The sequence below is a fragment of the Ascaphus truei genome, chromosome 8 (genome assembly GCF_040206685.1).
Source record: "Ascaphus truei isolate aAscTru1 chromosome 8, aAscTru1.hap1, whole genome shotgun sequence".
Taxonomy (NCBI): domain Eukaryota; kingdom Metazoa; phylum Chordata; class Amphibia; order Anura; family Ascaphidae; genus Ascaphus; species Ascaphus truei.
Window position 1 is genome coordinate 7,184,122 of NC_134490.1, and position 17,818 is coordinate 7,201,939.

Consider the following 17,818-nt stretch of genomic DNA (forward strand, 5'->3'; position numbering starts at 1 on the left):
AGTAGGAGGAGTGCGGCCCCAGGTATTGGAGGAGATGAGGAGAAGAAGTTGAAAGACCAGGTGTATAAATCAGGCACATTTAGTAGCCTGGCAGACTGAGGGCAAATTCCATTTCTATATAGAATTGCAGTGCCCTGTATGCCAAATTATGGCATACCCCTACTCAGCCACTTTTCAAAAGAGGGTTCACATATGTGACGATCTTACTTAATCTCCATCACTGCCACAGATGCCTGTCACACTTTGCACAGGCAATGCATTGCTGGTCCCTATGGCATCAAAGAGGTTAATGTTTTGGCTTACACTTTTAGGGGCGTATTCTATATCAGCCAAAGTGGCAAATCAATTTTCCATTGACTTCAAAATTGCCCGATCGATCGTTCACTTCGGCAGATATACAGTAGAATAAGCCCCTTACGCTTTATCAGAATGATTAGTTGACTCAATTAACCCCTTGGGCCCATGAAAACCAAGGGTCTGCAAGAGTTTAGTTACCATCCAAGACCACCTTGGGATGCCCCTAACATGGTATAATAGTGGAATTATTCAAATGAGGTCACTGCTTCTTTAAAAAGGAAAACCTTGGAAGAAACCCAAGAATTCACCTGTGTGCTGATTGTATCAGACGTCTCTGTGTTTCCCACCTGCTCTGCTGCATATCTTTCCCAGGAAGATAGACCTATGAGCTTTGTGTCTGCTATGGGTTTCAGAGCCAACCCTACTGCTCGTATTATACACCTTGTGCCTGGGGCTCACTGCTTGACCGTCCACTCAGAATAAAGTGAGTATGTAAAACAGCGCTCCTTGTGCAGTGCTGGAAACACTTATTTATACAAGTATGCCTTCCAACAGTGTTGCCTATGAATGCTGTTCTAGGCAGTATAATTATGGTTGAATAATACAGACTCAATTGGACAATTTCTACAGACAGGAAAGAGCGTGCCAGCATATGCAGGATATCTGTTTCAAGTTTGCTAATGTCATTTTGTTTGCCCGAGGCTGTGTGCACTGCATGTCATTGTATTGGGGCAGAGCGGTGATTTCCCACGGATCTTCTGCAAGCCTCACTGATTTGGAGACAGTCTCAGTGATTGTAGCATCAGCTCACACGTCAGTGACGTTTCAGTAACAGAAGTCAGAACTCTTCCATGGAAAAGCCACTTTTGCTGGTCTGGAATCGCAAACCCACCAACAGGGTCCTGGCAACACTGGCTTTCTGGGTTAATCCGGACCACGTGACTGTAACTGTGAGAGACATGGGAAATATGCTAATTTAGATATGCAAAGTATATTCAAACAATCCAAATTAGCATATTTCCCATGTATTTCAGCTGTGCTCTGTCTCGTGCACAGGTATCTCTCCATGAATTGTATACAAAATAGGTCTGAACTCTCCACGTCCCGAACATTGCGTTAAGCCTATACTAATGAAATATACAACGGCCATTGTTTTTGCATGTGTTATCCTCAGGAAAAATACGTCTGTTAATGATTTTGATCATTATTACTATATCAGCCAATCATTTGCAGTAGGTTTCACTCCTTTACAATACACCAGTGGTGGGTAAGGTGGACAGCATACACTGAGACCATCTGACCTCTCTCTACTCACTGATAATATACTAGCCAATCATTTGCATTTGGTTTAACAACTTCACATTACACTGTTTTCATGTAAAGGTGCAACGACGAGTATTCTAAAACTTGCCTTAAACTTGCCTTAGAAAATCTGGGACTATCACCAACAAGACCCAGGTACATGCTGGGTACATGCTGGGTACATGCTGGGTACATGCTGGGTACATGCTGCAACATTTCAGTGACATTTCTGCAGAGACTAATGGCCCATCGGATTAACACAGCAGGGGTTCCTGGTAGTCCCATTCAGTTTGAATGGGACTGTCAGGGAACCCCCGCTGTTGATCCGATGGGCCATTAGTCTGTCTGCAGAAATGTCACTGAAATGTTGCAGCATGTACCCAGCATGTACCCAGCATGTACCCAGCATGTACCCAGCATGTACCCAGCATGTACCCAGCATGTACCCAGCATGTACCTGGGTCTTGTTGATGATAGCCCCAGATTTGTTTTAGAATACTCGTCGGCACTACAGTATACTGCTTGTTATACCAATAGCACCATCTGACCTCTCTACTCTCTACTCCTATACTAGCCAATAATTTGCAGGTGGTTTAACAGCGTCACGTGACACTGTTTTCAGGTATAGTGGTTGTTATGAATAAGATGGTGTCCTCTGGCACGTAGTCTCAGTACATCATAAAGATAGGCGTAGGTAATCACGTGCACAGTAGCAGGTGGGGATGTTTAGCCTGCAGCAGCTATGATCTTCCCTCCTCCTGGTCTGCTATGACTGAAGGTCTCTGGGATTCCGCTTTGCCTATTTTTCTCCGTTGCTTTAGACGCAATGTCTCCTCTTCCTCGGCTCGTGCACAGCCTGGGTCGGGGATCAGACCAGCGAATGGCTTCCTGTTCCTGTCAGGTTTATCTACTGGTGTAGGAGTCAGTCAGACAGAAAACAGATCAATGCATTTCAAGCGAAAAAACAACGGTGTCCTATGAGGGTCACCTTACGTGTTTCGTTTTTTCAAGCTTTCAGGGGTATATCTGAGGAAACTTGAAAAGCGAAACGCGTAGGGTGACCCTCACAGGACACCATAGTTTTTTCGCTTGAGACATCAGCTAACAGCAGAAAACAGCTGACACCCTTTGGCTGCTCATTGACTGCTGCTGCCATTGGGTTGAAGCCTGTGATAGGTTGATGCACTTGCCTGTGTCTGCCGCCCTGCTTCTCCTTCAGAATCCAGCGTCAAATGATGCCACGGACGTCACCAACGTGACGTAGCACGGCGTCACTTGACGTCGCGACATCTCGGTTTCCATGGCAACGACACGCCGTGTGACGTTGTTTGTGACGTCCGCGGCGTCATTTGATGCTCGATTTTGAAGGAGAAGCAGGACAGAAGAACGGAAGCGGCCGGCAAAGGTAAATAAGTCCCTTCCCTTAGGTCCGATAGGCCTGAGAGCGCGGCAAATGCAAATGGGGGCGGACATTTTTGCCGTCCCCAAATTTTGCCGCCTTAGGCCCGGGCTTAACAGCCCTAATGGGAAATCTGATACTGGGTGATGCAGATGTAGGCTGAAGGGTTTCTGAATAATAATAATATGTTACCATCTCTGATCAGATTGTGCTAAGAACACACACAAGGGAACACGGTAATCTGTTTCATGTAACAGTGTTGAGATTGAAGCTTTTTCTGCAATGAATGGGTTAAACATTACTGTTACTATGCAAACTGGCTCATGAAGTCACTCGACTTCATATATTTTATGCCCATTGAGGATTCTCATTGAAAAGCCAAATAAAGAGGAATGCAAAATCCAGACGTGACAGACATTGTGAAACTGAAATAATTTCCGAGAGATTGTATCATCGCAGAAAGTAGCAGAGCATTTAAAGTTACAACATAACAACGAATAGAAGCTGCTTTCAATGTAATTGTTCACTCGCGGAATTAAACATAAGTGTTTGTGACGGTAACCAACAACATTACATCATCCAAGAAAATCCACAAGATTACATGGCTACCTTTAAAAAATAAAAATAATCCTTCATATCAGGGGGGCTCAACTCCAGTCCTCAAGCCCCCCAACAGGTCCGGTTTTCAGGATATCCCAGCTTCAGCACAGGTGGCTCAATCAGAATCAACTGGGCCTCTGAGCCACCTGTGCTGAAGCTGGGACTGATTGAGCCACCTGTGTTGTAGCTGGGATATCCTGAAAACCTGACCTGTTGGGGGGTCTTGAGGACTGGAGTTGAGCCCCCCTGCTTTGCGTGGCTTAGTAAGGCATATCATACAGTGGGGCTCATCAAGCATCAATACAGGTTTTCCCCCCCTGTTTTTTTTTCCATTTTTTTCTTATTTATATATGTAAAGCGTGTGACAATGTATAATTCTACATTCCTACCTAAACTGGCAATCGTTTGGTGCTCCTGTTATAAATGTGTAAAAATCCTGCCTAATGGAATGGCCGCCTTTTCAGTTTCAATTAAATCCTTCAGTCAGTGTAACTCAGCAGCTACAATGCATCCTGGAGCCACCTGTGCTGATGTGGGGATATCCTGAAAACCTGACCTGTTGGGGGGGTGTTGCGGACTGGCGTTTCGAGACCCTGATTTAAGTAATAACCCCCTAAATGAAGGATGAAGGAGGAGGCTCAGAGAGTAAAGGCGCTGACTCCGAGTTTAAAGCAGGGGAGCCTGGTTGAGATCCAGGTGTTGGTTCCTTGTGACTTTGGGCAAGTCACCCTGAGTCTCAGGTACCAAATAATAGATTGTAAGCTCTACAAGGCAGGGACTCGTGCCTGTAAACATTATATGCACAGCGCTGCATACAATGTCAGTGCTATAAAAGGTGGAAGAAATTATTATTATTAGAAATGTATTACAGCTACTTTACAATTCTGGGAAGTCTCTGTAGCAGAGAGAAGGGTTTAACAATGAGTTTGTAGTATTGCAAATGTATCGCGTTAGTTATGACTGCCTGATGTACAGCCAACTTTGTAACTTTCATGTGCTCTCTGTGAATGTATTGTCACATATTCTCTATAGAGGCATTGTCCAGCTGCCAAGCTTCTTCTTTTGCATTTGACACATTGGTGACGTAGGTACATACAAATACGTGCACATACTGTAACTCGTAGAGAAGAGACATTTAGGAAGGGAACACAGGTCTTTAATCGCTTCCCCCTCCTCCACCCCTGTGTGACGAAAGGCGACCAGAAATAGCTCTACACTGTGTACAAAATATCTGTCCATTCTGATACCATTTAATTCAGTTCCGCAGAAGATGTGAGCTGTCATTGTGCAAACACAGGTGTCACCTGCTCTTAGCGTCCAGTTATGATCACTAAAGGTACAAGGCTGATATTCCGTAATACTAAAGCACAACTCTCAGGTGAGCTCTGTCCAGTGTCCCAAAGCAGCATCTGCATCTTCTCCCAAATTGTCGGAATCACAGGCCCCTGGAAGATGCACAGTCTACAAGAGCAGCTTTTCCATACAACCTGCTGAAATGGGATGTCTATGGTTACTCTCAACTGGATGCTATAGCTATGACTTGGACGCAGACTCTGTAATGTATTAGTGATTTCCCTTCTCAATTCAGACGTCTGTGTTACCAGCGCAGAGAACTAAAGTCTGGACTTTAACATCTGTGATTTGAACCTTGAAGGTATGTCACTATCACTAACCTATGCTATGTACTCGCCTATTTGTCCTTCCAGTCTTTCTTTTATCCGGGGATCATTCTTACTGTACACAGATTGTTGTCTGTATTATGCATTACACAGGGACTTTTCTTACCTTCTTCTGAATAATCACAATAGACAGGATGGAGCAAAGTCTGAAAATCAGAACTCTGCCTCACGTGACCCCCTCCCCTGCACCATAGCCCCTCCATCCACGAGTGTGCGTTGGGATATAACAGGGTTAGTCTAATGTTAGATGGCAGATGGATTGGGAACTCAAGAGCACATATTTTAAACCTCATAAAATGAGCAGCTCAACCTGGACTGAGTATTTGCTGAGTAGTTGTTTATATGTCAAGTGTCATCATCTACCCTTAGCACATGTGCCCTTAACACTACCTAGGAGAGGAAGGAGAGGCGTATTTGCCTGTGGAAGAGGGCAGATTCTGCTCAACTCACCATGACATCATGCAAAGGACCAATGAGTAGGAACAAAATTCCCATCTCAACCAGAATTGAGTATCCCTGTTATATAGGACAAAAAGGAACAGCTAGACTTCGAGTTAATAATACATATACTAAGTGTTATTATAAAGAAGAGGCCATTTACAGTCTTAAGGATCGGTCCCCAGGTTCAACTTGGGAGATGATTTTGACGCAGGTTCGTATAGTACATACCAGTGCGTTCTGACCTTCCCATTTGTTCGCGCCAAAACTTATTTTTGCCTCTAAAGGCGCACAATATGTGAAGAAAAAAGGTTAGTACAAAGACACACACAAGCGCAATATTATTTGGGATTTTGGCGCATCCATTTGACACTACAAATTAAATTTGTGACACTGTTTACCGAGGACGCAGAATGTTACTCACTGAGCAGGGGCGGCCAACTCCAGTCCTCAAGGGCCACCACCAGGTCAGGTATTAGGGACATCCCAGCTTCAGCACAGGTGGCTCAGTCAATGACTGCACCACCTGTGCTGAAGCAGGGATATCCCTAATTCCTGACCTGGTGGTGGCCCTTTAGGGCTGGAGTTGGCCTCCCGTGCCATAGAGGCTCTATGCCTGTGCCACTGTGTTACCCATACTGCCTGCCTGCCATGTGCACTGCTTAACCGAGGGTTTAAATAGCACACATAGAGCAATGGTATTAACTCAACGACCTTCATATGTGCACATACTGTATCTGACAAACAGAAGACACCTCGTGCAGGGGAACGAGCCACCATCCACATCATTGATGGCAAACTATCCTGTGAGGGAGAGGGTTCTCAGTATGTGCAGTGTTTTCCTCACTGGTGTGGCACTCCCCAGGTGAGTATCTTCTGAACCTGGGCGTTCCCAGGGGTTAGAAAGCAGTGGAAAACACGTTTTATGAAAAAATGAATGGAGCATTATCAAATATATCATTTCTGTATTCCAGTCTACAAATACTGTACGTGCATATAACCTGCGCGCCTCCCTTTGTGAAGTACGCAGCAGGTAAGATACTGTACATACATATAACCTGCGCGCCTCCCTTTGTGAAGTACGCAGCAGGTAAGATACTGTACATACGTATAACCTGCGCGCTTCCCTTTGTGAAGTACGCAGCAGGTAAGATACTGTACATACGTATAACCTGCGCGCTTCCCTTTGTGAAGTACGCAGCAGGTAAGATACTGTACATACATATAACCTGCGCGCGTCCCTTTGTGAAGTACGCAGCAGGTAACAGGATTGGCCTCACATTTATGGAAAACAGAGAACAATTCCTGCTACCGATTGGGCTAAAACTTTCACAACCTAAGGGCTGGGACCCGCTGCGCCCGGCGGCGCGGGCGTTCGCGTGAGCGTTCCCCACCAGCAGGGGAATACTTCTGAGCCGGTCCCAGTCCCCCCTCGATGCACGGCTCACTATGCGCTGTGACGCGTCAGCCGCCAGGGGATGCAAGAAAATTGTGATCCCGAGCGGTGATGCGTCACGTGGTGCGCTGATGAGCCTATCAGCGGCGGGAGCGGGAGCTGTCAGACAGCTTCCTACACAAGGTGGGGGGGGGGGGGGTAGTGTGTGTGTGTGTGTGCGTGTGTGAGGGGGGGCGAAGGGGGAGGGAGCGGGAGCTTACCTTCCTTCCAGCAGCCCGCAGCAGCTCCCTCCTGCAGCCCGAGCCCGTGGAGGGAGGGGGGGAGTAGCAGGTCCCTCCGCTCAAACCACGCCCCCACTCCCGTCCCGCTCCGGCTCCCGGCTTCCTACAGACCACATATCGCGGTCTGTGCCTGTCAGCGCGCCGCCTGTCTGCAGTGCGGGCGCGCTGACTGAGGGTGCGGGGCCTTAGCCTAAGTCTGTGTAGTTGTATCTTTTGATCAAAACATGATTCGGGCCAGGTTTTAATTGCACTAAATCCCTAATAAGCATATGCTTCATTTATTTAACCCCTTCAGGGCCCATTCACATACTTCACAAAGTTTAGTCCATAGGACAATAAGAAATGGTATATATTCCGTGTAATTACCTGCTAAATGGAATCTACCTTGACGAGGTTGGCGGCTTCAATCATGTTTTGATCAAAAAATGCAACCAAATGACTCCTTTATCCACAGACTTAGGCTCTAAATGTAAAAATGTCACTAGTATAATTTAGCCCAATTGGTAGAAGTGCAGGATCTGTATTCCAGTCTAGGCAATTAAATGTTGTTATGTTTTTTTCCATCTTTAGAACATTTGCCAAAAAAGGGCCATGAAAGGTAATGAGATATATGTAACAATGGTTTAGAATGAGTTGTGGGAGGATGTACATGTATAATGCAGACCCCCTTACCGGCAGAGTCACCTGTACAGCTGTTTGAACTGGAAATATGTGGCTTTGTGCTCATGAAATACTTCCTGAGTTGTGAAGGAAGCACACAGTGAAATGATCATTGTTCCATAATCGCAGCTAAATACACAAAGACAAAGCAGTGGGAACATGACCTGAAAACACACCAAATGAAACCCGCTCAACGCTTATTAGTTTGTAGGTACTGTAGGTGCACACTAGGGGAAAGCAATGATGTATGTCAAAAAGACAGAGCATTCCCTGTAAACACAGTGTGGATAAACCCCAACTGTATGCACAGGTAATGTATTAGCTAGAATTGGCGCAGAGAGGGGGAAGTGAGGGGATACACATTTATGGTGATTCCCACTAACATTATATGTCACTTGAGACTAACTAAGTTGAGGCAAGTTAAGGGGTAGATCCTCAGAAAGTCACTCATTTTTTAATGTAACCCCATTGTCTCATGTTAAAGTATACATACAGTACAGTATCTGTAACGCATATCCCCAAAGGTACTTAATGCTAAGTTGTTCAGCTATTTTCCTTACAAATAAGAGAACCTTAAATGCTAGCGGAGCTTAGGTGTCTTCATATGGAAAGTATATGTTAATGAGTACTTTACCCACCAGCGGTGACCCTCAGACCTCCGTTACTGTTAACGTTATGCTAATAACGTCACCATATTTAGCGCCCGCTGAAAGCTTTCCTTATTTCTAAACCATATTCTTCATATAACCTTCAAGGAAAAAGGGAAGGTCTTACGTGGAACCCATATGAATGGAGTGAGTGTAGGAATTAACCCTTTCATGATGTGTTGTACTAACAGATATATTGTGGAACTTATAAATGGCTGAAACAGAGCAATAAATTAATATGTATTTTTATGGTATTAACAATAATATGTTGTTTAATGAGGAAAGTGAATTTTAGATATGTTTATTTGGCCTACTCTTGTATATATAATTTATGGTATAAATGACAAGTTTACAAAATATGTATGTAATCTACATATGAGAAAATTATTTTCAAGGAGGCAAAAGTAACCAAAGTAATATTTAATTACACACAGTTCAGGCGCTTTGTAAAAAATAATATAAAAAATAGAACATATATAATATTCTAACTAGTATAGCATAATAACGTTCCCTAATAACGTTCTTTCAAAATGCGCATGTGCAGTGTATATTTTTAGACTACGGTAATCCCTGTCCATCCAGGTAACGTTACCCTGGTCGTTTTGCTACTCGACCTTAATTTTGGATATCATTAGCCTTGAGGATCCCCATTAATAAGGAGGAAAATAAGGTCTGTTACCTAATTAGGTGAGGTAACGTTATTTACCCTTATTTAGCACACTTCTGAGGAGCTACCCCTAAGTGTGTTATAACAGGTCCCTTAGGTCAAGTGTGCAACATATATATATATATATATATATATATCTCCTTGAGTAATCAGTATTAATGAAATGAGTTTAAAATGTTTATATCATTATAATTACAAATTATAAAAAAATATAGGGAAACTGCTCCATTTCAGTAGTTTTTTAAGGTCCAAACAGTTCGACACACAGTGTGAAGTTTCAACTAAAAAGCACTATTTTCCTTGCAAGTAGTCATTTGTAGCAGGTTGTTACTATGTCACGGTTATCTGATACATACAAAGCAATTCAATGGATCAAAGTGTACAAAAATGAGCTCAGTAGTTGTCAGGGTAGCTAACAACGTCTTAAAATAATCCTGCAGTGGGATCCCTGTAACATATCACATGTCATACACCCGATATATAGAGACAGGGACCAAATGGTGCAGGCAGGAGACGTGCACACAGAGAGGGGGAGCCTATAATTACGCTGACCTAAGCCCTATAATAACAGGCGGCAGAAACGGCAGAAGTAGAAGGTCTCTATTTAGAACACCTACTGTATGCTAGTGCTGAGTATCTACATATAACTCTATGAAGGCTGTAAATGAAAGCAGTGTAGAAAGCAGGGTCAGATTAAGTCTTTGGGGGGGCCCGAGGCACTGAAAAGAGGGGGGCCCTTGTGGTCTTGTCCATATCCAGCACACACTGTCATCATGACATGCCTGTCTCTCTCCATAATAAAAATAATAATATGTTCTTGTATAGCGCTGCTAGTTTTACGTAGCGCTTTACAGAGAGATTCTGCAGGCCCCGTGGAGCTTACAATCTATGTTTTTTTGGTGCCTGAGGCACAGGAAGATAAAGTGACTTGCCCATGGTCTCAAGGAGCCAACACCGGGAGTTGAACCAGGTTCCCCTGCTTCAAACTCAGTGCCAGTCAGTGTCGTTACTCCCTGAGCTGCTCCTTCTCCATGTGCCCCTTTGTCTGTATTACTCTCTATGTCAACTGCTGCACGCCTATAATAAAGAAAATATGAACACAAATACCGGTGCTCCTGGTTTGGATTCTGTGTGGTAATCCAATAATACCTGAAAAGGATGGAAGAAGCAAGGCTCTATGGATTTTTAAACTGTAAATTTATTGCCAATACAGTAGATCCGACGTGACGTTTCGGTCTCACACGGCCTTTCTCAAGAGTAGAGATGCCATATACACTTGAGAAAGGCCGTGTGAGGCTGAAACGTCACGTCAGATCTATTGGCAATACATTTGCAGTTTGAAAATCCATGGTGCCTTGCTTCTTCCATCCTTTTATTCTCTGTGTCGCCTTGTATGTCTGTCTGTCTGTCCCCATGTCTCTGTCCCCATGTCTCTGTCCCCATGTCTGTCTGTCTCTGTCCCCTTGTCTGTTTGCCTCTCTGCCACTTTGAGAGATGGCCATTACCCCAGGATTACATACATAACAAGGAAGCAGCATGCTTGCAATAGGTTGCCCAATCCATATAAAGTGTACACTACCACTTCCAACCTATCCTTTTATACATTATTTTAGGGGCACACATCTCACTTCCACACATCTCTCTTCCCCTTCACTCCTGTCACTAATTTCACCCCATGCTTTCCCCTTCTCCGGCCACATCTGACCTTCAATTTATTTCCCTTTAAACATAATCCTTTTCGACCTGGCTACAAGTCATTCAGAGCCGCCATGATACCTCGCTTGCACTAAAGGCGCCTCCAAGGCTTCCTTATTTGGTAAACAGATTAAAACGTACAGTAATCTGTTATATAATCTGTTAAATAAATAGCTATGGGTGACATACAGTACTGTACCGGAGGGCGGACCGGGAAAAAAAAAACTCTGGGGGTTTTATTTGTTATTTGCTTAGGGTGAAAGAATAAAAGGTGCTGAAAACACACCGTGCTCCATTGCACGTCAACAATGAATGATTAGGGCATTAAATATGCGTATCTTTTTCTTGCACAATCAGTCCAGTAATTTGAGTGCCTTTCCTTCTCTTTTATATCACCTCTCATGTATCATATCTCATTCCTTCCCTCCTTACTCATGATTCTTCTGCCCCAGTGAATCTTGTGGTGGGTCTTAAGTTCCTCTGGCTCTGGCATTTCAAGATGGAGCACATGATTTTATTCCTGAGCTAATGTTAGGAGGAGTTGGCCTGGATGTACTATTAGCAAACAGAGCCGGATCTGGGTCAGAGACAGAGGACACTATGTCATTCATAAAGAAAAAAGGGGAGAAGAACTATATGATCAACCTTCAAATTGTATCTTTTCAATGAAATAAATCTACCATTAGCAAATCCAAATGTTTATGTGTAAGTTATAACTACTTATTACAGATATATATATTTTTCTGTAAAATGTCTGAAAATTTAGCAAAATCATGATTTATTTTGCACAAGATTTTTTTTTTTAAGAAAAGTTAGTTGAAGTTTCACCTTTTGCCCAAAATGTGAAGATAATTGCTTCAATAAAAAGACTAGGTCACATGGCAAATATGACCCGCACATTTCCCTGAGTTCGCTAACTTTTGGAACAGTTTGCAGATCTCCATTATTTCTATTACTCCGATGTGCCCGGCTGCGATAAACAGAGGAGACATGTTCTCCAAATCTCAGTCATTACTTTCATGAAGGCGAAACGGTTTAAGGGATTGATTGATGAATGCCAACAGAGCTCAACAATTACTCCAGCAAGTAGATCCTGGTTAGAATATAAAGGGGTGCATTATGTTTGTAAGGAGATGAGATTGTGATCGTAATCCACAGAAATCTAGCATTGAAAGACAGTTAGAACACCTGGATGCGCTGACAGATCTATACTGACCCAGTGATACTGTTGTCTCTTTTGTATAGGTTCCTAAACATCTCAAGGGAATATGGTGCTGACAGTCATGGAGTCGTGGACCATCGTGCTTGTGGTCTTTGTCGCTGTGTTGATAATGAGTTTCCTGATGTTCCTTCCCCCTGCTGTCCTACTCATGTGGAGGATGAAACGCATGCCAGAAATCTCTTTATCTGGAGCCGTGTAATGGGGGAGAACTAAGCAGATTAACCCCTTCAGTGACATTGGGGCCTGACATTGAAGGGGTGACCAATGAAGGACCTCAAATCAATGCTTTCCATTTGGTACTCTGTGGGATAGATGTGAACCTAAAATGTTTCTAGCTGACACAGACAATGAGTTATATCAGACAGGAAAGTTGTTCAGCAAGTGAGCTGTGCCATGGTGTTCTCTGTAGGTGTGATGAAGTTGTGGTGGGGTGGAGGTAGTAGATTGAAATCAGTGAGTTTGGGGGTTCTGGGCCAAAACAAAAAGTACCAACCTGTATCATTGAGGCTTCATTGGGGTGTGTAACTCTGCTGATGCTAAATAATGAGACTGACTTGGTTTACCCCACCATAGCCAGCAAAGGAGAAAACAGATTCCCTTTGTACTTTCATTACACAGATTGGCTCTACGCTTCTTGGAAATGTTTCACAACAAACAATACAATATCTGGAAGATCAGAAACCACCAAAATAACAGATTCCCCAATATAAAGGATGGACCTGTGGCTTCCCAGGAGGTTTTTCTTTAGTTTGTTTCTACATGAAGTCCCAGTGCATTTATTAGATTAATTGACTTTAATTTATACAACACATTAAAAAGGAGCAGAGTAATGCAGGTGTACTCCGAGACTCTGGCTCACAATTCGAGAAGGTCTGGAAACCTTGGCCGATTTACGAAGGCCTCCATTTGGCCGACCAGATGACCCTCAACCAGGAGGAGCAGAGTAATGCAGGCGTACTCCGGCTCACAATTCCAGAAGGTCTGGCAACCTTGGCCGATTTACGAAGGCCTCCATTTGGCCAACCAGATGACCCACAACCAGACCTCCACCCTCCTATAATGCTCCCCGATACTGCCCTCGGGTGTTTTCCTTGCCATAATGCCACAGTCACTTATGCTGTTATTGGCGCCCAAGTCATTATTTTTTTTCTCCTGGTTTTGTGTACAGTATATTCCCTATGCTTGGATTGTATCTGTGTAACTTTATAAATGACACAAATTGCTGTACCCCACCCCATGTCCCCCTCCCTTGTTCCTTTCCTCCCCGCACCACCTCCTTTTTTTACTTCAAATGCTAATAAACTTTGAGTGCAAACAAAAGGAGCAACTATTTGATGTAAGCAGACAGAAATGAAGGAACCTTTTTATACCATGAAGTACGATCCCAGTAGTGTGTGCATTACCCATGTCACTGCCAGTAGTGTGGGCATTACCCATGTCACTGCCAGTAGTGTGGGCATTACCCATGTCACTGCCAGTAGTGTGGGCATTACCCATGTCACTGCCAGTAGTGTGGGCATTGCCCATGTCACTGCCAGTAGTGTGGGCATTACCCATGTCACTGCCAGTAGTTTGTGCATTACCCATGTCACTGCCAGTAGTTTGTGCATTACCCATGTCACTGCCAGTAGTTTGTGCATTACCCATGTCACTGCCAGTAGTGTGGGCATTACCCATGTCACTGCCAGTAGTGTGTGCATTACCCATGTCACTGCCAGTAGTGTGTGCATTACCCATGTCACTGCCAGTAGTGTGTGCATTACCCATGTCACTGCCAGTAGTGTGGGCATTACCCATGTCACTGCCAGTAGTTTGTGCATTACCCATGTCACTGCCAGTAGTCCTGTGCTCAAAACCACTTGTTCCTGGGAATCTCTTTTGGCAACACAGTCCCTCTGTGCTCAAGAAATCCCTCATGCAGTTCTAGCAGGAGACTTTTCTACCTGTCTGATGAGCCATGTGGAGACTGCTTAATTGTCTGTAGCTGCAATTAACCAGCTCCCTGCTGGATTCCTCAGAACAATACAGGCTCTCTATTAAAGCATTTTTAGAGAGGGGGTGTGCCCTGTCACAGCCTCATTGCGAACTTCCATTTATATACGTTAACTTGTATATTATTGAGTATTATACCTACATGTTTATACTGATCCCAGTGCGCTCTTAGTTTTCTTACATTCTAGGAAATTGTTAACTTTTACAATTTCCATCACAGAGGTTCCTGGGGCTAAAATACACCAGGATTTAAAAAAGAGGCAGAAAATGGGACAAACTATGAACATTACATTCATGTTTCAGGTAACTCCTCACTACAACTAATCCTCTTAGCGCATGTAAATGGAAGCAGATAGAATTTTCACAGAACACAGATGATGCATTACTGGTTTTACTACAGGTCAGTTATCTATGTAATGTTAGGGGCGTTTGGAACAGACTCCTTACGGATTGCACATTTACAGAAACAGCGTCCTGAGAGTAAAGACAGCACCTCCTAGGAAAAAAGTGGAGCCAATCAGCCCAGATAACCAAATATTGTAATATTTATGGATGTCCTTGGAAGTGTGTGAGCGCATCAAACAATCAGAGCATTAATCCTCTTCATGCAACACATAAAAAGTTGAATTTCACCTATTAAACACGATGCTGTTTTTAGTTTACTTTTGTCCTCAAAAAGTAGCACACCTGAAGTACTTGGGAGTTATTCAAAGAATATTTTAATGACCCCTATAAGTGTATAAGTGTATATATATATATATATATTATTTTTTTTTTTTTTTTTTTTTATATATATATATATATATATATATACTAGCTGAGAGACCCGGCGTTGCCCGGGATGTAATGTTCCCGTTCCTCTCTCTCCTCCCCTCTCTCTCTGTTTGTCCCCCATTCACATCAATCCAGTCCCCCCCCTCCCTCCCTCCTTTACAGCTTCATGTAGCGTGTGTGCGTCAGTCACTGTGTGTTTGCTCGCGCGTCAGTGAGTCTGAGGCAGAAACACAAACACACACAGACTGACTGACGCACACACAGTCAGTGTGTGCCTCAGTCAGTGTGTGCGTGCGTCAGTCAGGCTTTGTGTGCGCGTCAGTCAGTGTGTGCGTGCGTGCGGCAGTCAGTCAGTGTGTGCGCGCGGGGCGTCAAAGGCAGGGGGGGGCGTCAAAGGCAGGGGGGGGCGTCAAAGGGAGGGGGGGGGCGTCAAAGGGAGGGGGGGGGCGTCAAAGGGAAGGGGGGGTGTCAAAGGGAGGGGGGGCGTCAAAGGGAGGGGGGGGGCGTCAAAGGGAGGGGGGAGGGGGGGGGGGCGTCAAAGGGAGGGGGGGGGGCGTCAAAGGGAGGGGGGGGGGCGTCAAAGGGAGGGGGGGGGCGTCAAAGGGAGGGGGGGGCGTCAAAGGGAGGGAGGGGGGGGGCGCCTCAAAGGCATGGATTCCTCCCCCTGCATTTCCTGCAGTGGACAGGAGGGGGGGGGCAGTGGACAGGAGGGGGGGGGCAGTGGACAGGAGGGGGGGGGCAGTGGACAGGAGGGGGGGGGCAGTGGACAGGAGGGGGGGGGCAGTGGACAGGAGGGGGGGGGCAGTGGACAGGAGGGGGGGGCAGTGGACAGGAGGGGGGGGCAGTGGACAGGAGGGGGGGGCAGTGGACAGGAGGGAGGGGGCAGTGGACAGGAGGGGGGGGGGCAGTGGACAGGAGGGGGGGGGGCAGTGGACAGGAGGGGGGGGGGCAGTGGACAGGAGGGGGGGGGGCAGTGGACAGGAGGGGGGGGGGCAGTGGACAGGAGGGGGGGGGGCAGTGGACAGGAGGGGGGGGGGCAGTGGACAGGAGGGGGGGGGCAGTGGACAGGAGGGGGGGGGGGCAGTGGACAGGAGGGGGGGGGCAGTGGACAGAGGGGGGGGGCAGTGGACAGGAGGGGGGGGGGGCAGTGGACAGGAGGGGGGGGGGCAGTGGACAGGAGGGGGGGGGGGGCAGTGGACAGGGGGGGGGGCAGTGGACAGGAGGGGGGGGGGCAGTGGACAGGAGGGGGGGGGCAGTGGACAGGAGGGGGGGGGGGCAGTGGACAGGAGGGGGGGGGGCAGTGGACAGGAGGGGGGGGGGCAGTGGACAGGAGGGGGGGGGGCAGTGGACAGGAGGGGGGGGGGCAGTGGACAGGAGGGGGGGGGCAGTGGACAGGAGGGGGGGGGGGCAGTGGACAGGAGGGGGGGGGCAGTGGACAGAGGGGGGGGGCAGTGGACAGGAGGGGGGGGGCCGTGGACAGGAGGGGGGGGGGCAGTGGACAGAGGGGGGGGGCAGTGGACAGGAGGGGGGGGGCAGTGGACAGGAGGGGGGGGGGCAGTGGACAGGAGGGGGGGGGGCAGTGGACAGGAGGGGGGGGGGCAGTGGACAGGAGGGGGGGGCAGTGGACAGGAGGGGGGGGGGCAGTGGACAGGAGGGGGGGGGGCAGTGGACAGGAGGGGGGGCAGTGGACAGGAGGGGGGGGGCAGTGGACAGGAGGGGGGGGGCAGTGGACAGGAGGGGGGGCAGTGGACAGGAGGGGGGACAGGAGGGGGGACGCAGTGGACAGGAGGGGGGGGCAGTGGACAGGAGGGGGGGGCAGTGGATAGGAGGGGGGGGCAGTGGACAGTGACACACACACACACACACACACACACACACACCTCAGTTGATGCGCCCTTTCTCAGTTCCGTTTGGCGCCGGAGGTGGGGAGCGACACCTACCTGTACTTCCGGGCGCCGCCACCGTCTGACTTGGCGCCGCGAGGGAGGAAGGGGGTCCGCCATCTTACGCGCCGCGTGGCAGCTGCGGGAAGCGAGGTGATTTGGAGCGGGGAGGGGGGAGAGGTGATTTGGAGCGGGGAGAGGTGATTTGGAGCGGGGAGAGGTGATTTGGAGCGGTGAGGGGGGAGAGGTGATGCCGCTGGGGAGGGGGAAGAGGTGATGCCGCTGGGGAGGGGGAAGAGGTGATGCCGCTGGGGAGGGGGAAGAGGTGATGCCGCTGGGGAGGGGGAAGAGGTGATGCCGCTGGGGAGGGGGAAGAGGTGATGCCGCTGGGGAGGGGGAAGAGGTGATGTCGCTGGGGAGGGGGAAGAGGTGATGCCGCTGGGGAGGGGGAAGAGGTGATTTGGAGCGGTGAGGGGGGAGAGGTGATGCCGCTGGGGAGGGGGAAGAGGTGATGCCGCTGGGGAGGGGGAAGAGGTGATGCCGCTGGGGAGGGGGAAGAGGTGATGCCGCTGGGGAGGGGGAAGAGGTGATGCCGCTGGGGAGGGGGAAGAGGTGATGCCGCTGGGGAGGGGGAAGAGATGATGCCGCTGGGGAGGGGGAAGAGGTGATTTGGAGAGGGGAGAGGTGTGTGTGTGTGTGTGTGTGTGTGTGTGTGTGTGTGTGTGTGTGTGTGTGTGTGTGTGTGTGTGTGTGTGTGTTTTATTTATTTTTTTGGACCTTTGGCCCGTCACTCCGCCTCAGGCCAATGAGAGGTGTGGGGGGCGGGCCAAGGGGGTGGTGTGAGTGTGTGAGGCCAATGAGAGGTGTGCGGGGGCGGGCGGGCCAA

General features: G+C 47.5%; 1 long non-coding RNA gene across 2 annotated transcripts; it reads left to right on the forward strand.

Moving 5' to 3' along the window:
- Nucleotides 1-13,603, forward strand: LOC142500864 (uncharacterized). Of its 2 annotated transcripts, none has more exons than XR_012803319.1 (2): nucleotides 1-781; nucleotides 12,307-13,603. It is a non-coding gene; the product is annotated as an uncharacterized LOC142500864 (long non-coding RNA). The 2 variants fall into 2 exon arrangements; XR_012803320.1 differs by lacking the exon at nucleotides 1-781 and adding an exon at nucleotides 4,596-5,252.
- The last annotated feature ends 4,215 nt before the right edge of the window (nucleotides 13,604-17,818 follow it).